This window comes from Hibiscus syriacus, unplaced genomic scaffold (assembly GCF_006381635.1).
Source record: "Hibiscus syriacus cultivar Baekdansim isolate YM2019G1 unplaced genomic scaffold, ASM638163v2 tig00000764_pilon, whole genome shotgun sequence".
In the NCBI taxonomy this organism is placed as follows: Eukaryota; Viridiplantae; Streptophyta; class Magnoliopsida; order Malvales; family Malvaceae; genus Hibiscus; species Hibiscus syriacus.
Genome location: NW_024061820.1, coordinates 60,886 through 68,697, shown reverse-complemented (window position 1 = coordinate 68,697; position 7,812 = coordinate 60,886). Strand labels below are relative to the sequence as shown.

Genomic DNA, 7,812 nt, shown 5'->3' with positions numbered 1-7,812 from the left:
CTGGCTAAAATTCAAAAAACAACCCCCTCCTCGTGACAGACTTAACCTCGTCTTTTTCCTCTTCGTATATTTGTTCACCCAATGCAAAACCCCTGATAACCTTGATCTTTACGGACCCATTTTCTATCTCAATCTGTGTAGTATCTCAGTTCGCCATCCTGTTCAACTTCAACCTGAACAAGGATTTAAACTCTGATAAAGAAAAATTAAGAAGCACAAAACAAAAACAGCGTGGAATAAAATAAATTAAGAGAGAGATGTACAAGAACCAGCTGCAAGAGCTGGCCCAGAGGAGCTGGTTAATCTTCCTTCCTACGCCTGCATTAGGGAGGGTCCAGACCACGCTCCGAGGTTCAAAGCCACCGTTAACTTTAACGGTGAAACCTTTGAGAGTCCTCACTACTGTTCTACTCTCCGTCAAGCCGAACACTCCGCCGCCGAAGTCTCCCTCCATTCCCTCTCTATTCGTGGACCTTCTCTCTCTCTGGCTGCCAGGGTCCTAGTAAGTTTTTCACAGCTTTTATTTTTTATAACGTGCACCTCATATGTTTAAGGCTCAAATTTAAGGGAGGGGAGGTTTTGGGCTGAGTAGACCCGTGGGGAGTAATCGGGAGTAAACCATGATCGCCGGAGCTTGAATTCAGGTGGTTGCGGGGAAGAAGAGAGTGGAAATCACTGGAATGCCCTTTAACGGTTAATGAACTATAAAAGTAGTAACACTTTATGACTTGTTTAGGTAGGCGAAAGAAAATTTTAATTTTGTTATCATATTTTTAGAAACAGCTGTACTTTGATTACCTGGTTTTTGTTGGTGTAATTAATGCTTAATCATGGATATAAACGTTTTTTCCCTGCTGTCACGGTTCAGTTATTTTGGATTGTCAAGGTTTCCTTTTAACATACTCATTTGCTTGTCAAATTAAGAGAAACTGGTCATTTTTCTTTGGCAAATGAATAACTAAAGGTGTCACCTTTAGAATTACTTGTAGACTTAATCTTAGCAAATAGAGCTACGGGATTAACATACTGCAGTTGTAGAAGTTAACCTCACCGCCTTTTACTTGTAATATCAAGACTCAACCTTATTGAGAGTGAAAATTTATGTGAATACACGTAAGCCAATTAGAATGATGGCCCGGACTTCTATCTGATTATGCATATAGACAAGTATGATACACATTTTAGATAATCATCTCATGCAATATTTGTAACTGCAGTTGAGATACTTTTGTCTACTATCGGTGGCCCTTTTTGGTAGTTTTATGACTTTTTAAATTTTAAGTCGCTTAAGCCTTTCTTGTTTCCATCCTAGTTAGGATGCTCGATTCTCACATCCCGTTAGAAGTAGTTTATAAAGAATTGTGTATCCAGCTTGCATATTCATACTGTCAAATCTGTGGGTGAACTTGTGCAGATTAATGCACCTTCCTTAAATTGCTGTAATTCTTATCAAGTTCAATGGTGTAATTCCTGCTTCATAAGAAGCTTTCAAATTTAAGAGATTGAGAGGTTCTGATTTTTTTTTTTTGTATTTACATCTGTAAACTTCTTGAATATGTCCTTTCTAGTTGTCTGTAATTTGTTGGGGTTGATATTGATCTGGCTTCATTACGTTAGGATGAGACAGGGGTTTATAAAAACCTCTTACAGGAAATTTCGCAAAGAGTCGGAGCTCCATTGCCGTATTATACAACATTTAGATCAGGCCTCGGGCACCAACCTGTCTTTACGGGAACAGTTGAATTGACTGGAATCACTTTCACAGGGGAACCTGCTAAGAAAAAGAAACAAACAGAAAAGAATGCTGCTATGGCAGCTTGGACATCTCTAAAACATTGTGAGTCAATGTTTCATTGTTATTATTTATTTTATTTTTTTTGGATATGTAGGAATGGTGAAATAGGTAATATGCATTTTGTTGTGAGGTTAGGAGTCTTTGTGCCTAGACTGAATAATATCTTTATTTTCAGTGGCCAAAGAAACCGCAAGTTCTTCAGAGCCGGAAAACAATGATGAGCTTGAACAGATCATAATAGCTCGGGCACTGTCAAATTACCGAGCTAAGGAAAAGATGGCTATTGGAAACTCCTCCAGTGCCTCAATACCATTTACAAAGAAGTTTCCTATACAGAATCCTAGACCAAGTCAACAACCTTCCTCTACCACCTCTAAAATCCTTTCTCTAATCTGCAATAAGGTTGTTCCTCAAAGTCAATTCATGTCAGCAACACCGAATGACAAGCCCGTACTTCCACCATTGCAAGTACCTGCACCGAAAAGCCATGTGGTTCGTCCACAGAAATTCCCTGCAGCTGAGGCAGCTCCTTATGTCCCCATCCGACAATCTAGGACACCTTGCCATGGCATTGCTCCGCCTGTGACAATTCAATGCCTGTTTTCTCTGCACCTCCACGACTACCTTCATCTGCTGCATCCCTTCAACCACCAGCATTGCAAGTTCCTTCTCAGCAATTACCATCTATACTCCGAACCCAAGTGACACGAGCACCATCCATATGTATTGCTCCGCCTGTCACCATTAGGCAAGTAGTTCCAGTATTTGCCACAGCACCAGTGCAAAAAGATCTTCCGACTGCTAATCCTTCTCCACCGCCCAACAAATCTCATGATCAAGTGGAGAATGCTGCAAGCAAAAATACAGAGAACCTGCAAGAAGTTGAGACAATACAGATTTTAGAACTCAAAATCTGATGGCAGTGAAAGAGCAAATTGCAACAACAGGACAAGAGCTATGGTTTTGACTTTTGCGTTAGTATCAAGCTTGTTTTGTTACATTTTTGTCAGTTCATCAAATGAGTGCCTTTACTATCTTTTTTGTTTTCTAAGACGCTACAGATTTTGAAGTTTAAGTTAGTATTTTCAGTCAGATAACAATGCAAATTAAAGTTAAACTATATCTAGAGTGATGTTACCAGGGGCAAATCTAATTCTTATTTGATTACCTTGGCAGATAAATGAACAAATCTCTTGGTCAAACATGAGTATTTTCGGTAGGTGGTGTTTTTCTATGACTAAAACGACAATCTGGCAACGACAAACTCTCTGCAAGCAGCTTTTCCCGACTAGATGACAATTTCGTAATGGGAATCCCAACTTTTTTTCCCTTACGATTTCAGAAAGTTGCAGCACTGTGTACATCTGATAAGTTGTCAGCTTGGATTTTTGCAGAGCTTACAAAGTTGACATCTTAAGCTAAATACATGGGTTTGATCCCATCCGCAAAACACAGTCGTTCTGACGATCATTGAGGTACTTCGTCGTTTGAATATTCAAAATATCTTACACATTATGATCCCAATGGTACCTACCCATATCCTTGATTTCCCAGGAAAATGAATTGACCAAACTGACCTCTTGGAAAGACAATGTAAATATACATACTGATTTTTTGCTGGAAAAAATTCCAAACCACACACTGACACAAAGTCTTAGTGAAAGGCCAATAATGCTACTTTTACATCAACTGGTTAATAAATTAAGGGGAACTTTAACAAAGAAATCACCACTATGAAGAAAAGGTTTTGTCAATCGTCATATTGTTTATATAATACTTTTCATGTTTTTTTAACCTATAAAGGCCAATATATAGACATAGGAAGGGGACATCGAGTATGTCTTTTGTTGGAGCGATACGCTGCGAGGTTAGAGTTTTAGCTAGCGATTCGTATAGTTTTAAATGATAAAGTTCGAGATAAACATTTAAGTCCACCTGCAAAATAATTTTGTGAGACTTAAGCTCACCAAAGTAACGAACAAGCTATCAATACTCAAAAGTTTGTGAATCCATCACTTTTGAGTAGTATAATCAAGCATTTACTCTATCTTCTTTTACCTTGGGCGGCTCTCTCAGTGGTCTTAATGGCCTATTTGATGTTACGTTTCCGCATATTTCATAAGCATTGTGACTTATCCATTACTTTAGTAAGTTTATCTAATATAATTATTTTACGGGTTGATTTAAGTGATGCTTCATCCTCTCATACGATTTATTAAATAAAACTCTAATCCTGTGACAAATACTACCCAAGCATGCCGTTGTCATTTTTATTTGTGTTCAGAAAATTTCAATAATCATAAGCTTGCCAAACAAGCAAAGCAAGAGAGATGGAAACTCGTTTGGAATGGGACAATACAGGTTGGGCCCACGTGATTGGACTGAGATGGGCCCAAAAGGGGTTAAGGAAGCAGTGCTGTGAAAAAGGTAAAGCAATGGCTCACGCCGAAAGGACATAACCCTCCACCCACAGTGCAAGATTTTTTATAAAGAAAAACAAATACGAAAATAATAATTAAAAAAGGACAATAGATTGTGGGAGGAGGGGGACAAATGGGAAGAATGTTAATGCCATCACCTAAAGTTGACAAAGGAAAGAGAATATATAAATACCCATTTTGACTTTGGTTTCATCACATGCCATTGATTGTACTTTACATCTGTGTGTGACAAGGATCATGTAATAAATATACTTTCATCCCTCTCTCTTCTTCCCCTTTAATTGCAACTATAAAAAAAACAGGCATCACCGGTTGATTATAATAATCACAAAATAGATTAAAAATGTTTATAGTCTATGATTATTATCATTAAATTGTGTTAAAATACAATTTTTTATTTAATATATTAATAATTATGTATATAATTAATGAATAAAATGATAATATGTTATAAGAAAAAAGTAAATTTAACTTTAAACTCTTATTACTGTACATCATGATTTTGATTCTATGAAAGATCAATATCTGTGAAGACAAGGACCTTGGCTTACTTTGATTAAATAGGGAAATTTCCTTTTTAGTGCCTCTCACTTGATAGTGATGCAATTATATTTAAAATTTGTGTATATATAAACCGTGGGTAATGGTAGGACGTAAGTGATCCAACTTTTGACTAAAATTTGGTAGCAAAAAGGAAGGGTTGTGAAGATAAACATTGCACATTCATATGAAAGATGAGACATAGATAGGTCAATAGCCGACAGAGAGAAAGCAAAAAGGAAAGGCTTTCACAAAGGAGAAGATATGATGATTCGCATGAATCGTGAAGCTTATTGTTTCTCAGCTTTTCTATTAATATGAAACCCTATGTCTTAATTATAAATGATTAAGAAAAGGTAAGATACGAGATTTAACAACTAATGTCCTAATAAAATAATTTCCATCAGATTCATATTTATAATAAAAATGATGCAATATTGTTTTTGAAGGACAGGAAAGAGGTTGTTTTTGGTGATTCAGAAGAGGAAACCTACCGACAGAACCAAAGAGGGCTTTGAAAGTCAAAATTCGATTGCTTTTGTTTTACTGCAAACATATTCATATATATAATGTCCAGATGGAGTTAAGGCATTGGCATGTTTAATGCGGTTTGCTTTGTTTCTGGGACGCAACAGTCATCAGCCATCAACAGCAAGGGAGAGAGAAAGAGAGGATCACAGCAAAGCAATCAAAGATTTGTTTTCAATCATATCTGGTCGGCCTCAATTTTACCGGGTTTATTTTTAGGAGAAAATACACGTTTAGTACTTAAACTATTGCTTTCATTTTATTTCAACACATAAATTTTGTTTTTTATCAAAATTATACTTTAAATTTTAATTTAGCATCATATTGTTATAAATTTAACAGTGATATTGATGTGTCATCATAAATAATGTCATGTTATCGTTGTAAATATAAAAAATGTTACATCAATAGTTTTGTTAATTTTTTAATAACATGTTATGAAATTGATACTTAAACTAAATGTTATGTATGATTTTAAAAAATAAAGTTTAGCAATCGAAATAGAATAAAAACAATAACATAAGTACTAAACTTATAGTTTATCCTTATTTTATATATTTATCTCCTGCAAAGCCACATTATTACTTCAACTTTCTGTCTTTTTGTCGTAACCGTCTTTCGATTGGGCCCCGAAATTGGGCTTCAACTTGAAAAATATGTATTGGAGTCGCCACCGAATATTTTAAAACGAATTTAGGTAGGTCGGACACCATCTTACATAATTTGCGTTTTTACCATAAATGTGTCGGGTTCGGGAGTCGATTACGGTCAAGGAAGGATTAGCACCCTTGAACCGCCCTTTCAGTACCAATTAATTTGTCGGTTGTCTTAGTTGCGAAAATTCGAAATTAAAATTAAAATTTAGTAGACCTGATTCAAATTACTTACAATTGATTGATTTGAATACCCTTAAAAGATAAAAACGTTAGATTCGTAACGGAGTATAAAATCGAATTAGGATAGCAAGTGTGCAAACGTGAGAATAATAAATAAAACAAGAAAAAATGAAAAATAACAAAACAGGTAAAATAATAATAATAATAATAATAATAATAATAATAATAAAAATAAACAAAATGAATAAAATGTTAAAAAATAAAAACATAGATAAAGTGAAAAAAATTAATGGAGTAAAAAATAAAAAAAAAGGTAAAAGAAATTAAAAACAGAATAAAAAATGTGTACATATAAAGTAGCATTTACTAAAACAAGTAAAAATAATAAATATATAATACTAAGTAAAACAAATAAAAATAAAGATATACATGATATTAAGAAAAATAATAATAGAAAAAATAAAATAAAGTAAAAAATATATATATATATATAAATAAATAAAAACAAAAATAGAATATTAAGAAAATATATTTAAAAATGTATAAAATATAATATTAAGAAAAAATATATACAGAGTAAATGGAGAAAAATTAATACATCTATACACACACATATATATATAATGATATAAGATATATATAATAAAATAATATAATATAAATAAAAAAAGGAATATAGTAAAAAATATAATTAAAAATATATATATATTGGACGAAATTAATATAAAGTAAAATTAAAGGGTAAATTTCAAGGTAAATTAAAGATTAAGATTGACTTAAGGGGAATATTAAATACTTTAAAAAAATGAACATGCATCGGGAGTAGATCTAGGTTCGAAACTTCGAAACCCCACCCATTTTTTGTCATTAGCGCAACCCACGCTTTGGGTTATTCAAACCAAATCTCAAGAAAAATAACATGCACATGCGAGAAATGAACGAATTAATGTAAAAAAGATGCTACCTTTTATTTCCTTTTCGAATTGTTTACAATAGTTTTGCCTTTGTATTTTTTTTAGTGTTTTCCTCTGTATCTTGTATGTAAATCGTGTGTTACAATAGGGAGGATTACATGTATTTATAGTGAAAAAAACTAATTATTTTTAGAATCCTAATGCAACTAGACTCCTTGCTCGGTTGTTGCACGTTTGTTGGTGTGGTCGTTGCTTTAAAAGATATAGTGGTGGAAGAGTCCTCTTAAGAGATGAACTCTTGCTAATTCTATCTTTTAAGGAAATGATGTCTGCAGTTGCCCCTCTTTGTCATTTTTCGTGGAACGAAAAATAATACAAAGATAAAAAGACAATTTTTATTCAGTAGAGTTGAAGAATAACTCCCTGTCGAATTGAGTTGCGGATGGCTCTTCTGTCGCGAAGTCGAGTCCATCTTGAAATGATTTGAATCAAAATGTGGTTTCTTGTTGTAGTCCACTTTGGTCTTTTTCTCGGTTTAAAGACATTGGCTAAAAATTCGACTGAAAAGTAATCCCTTGACTCTATAATGTGGTTGATATGCCCTCGAGCTGAATGAAACTGAACTCGAAAAGTCTTCATTGACATATAGCTTTTCTCGACTTAAGCTATGCTGACGGAAAAAAGGCTTTTTGCTACTAAGGCAATGCTAACCCATATATTCTTCTTGGCTTGAAAACCTCGATTGCAGCCGGACAATA

The 7,812-nt window shown here is 34.1% G+C and overlaps 1 pseudogene; it reads left to right on the top strand.

Annotated features, from left to right (window-relative positions):
* The first annotated feature begins 242 nt into the window (after positions 1–242).
* On the top strand, positions 243–2,928 carry LOC120215135 (annotated as a pseudogene).
* Positions 2,929–7,812: the final 4,884 nt, after the last annotated feature.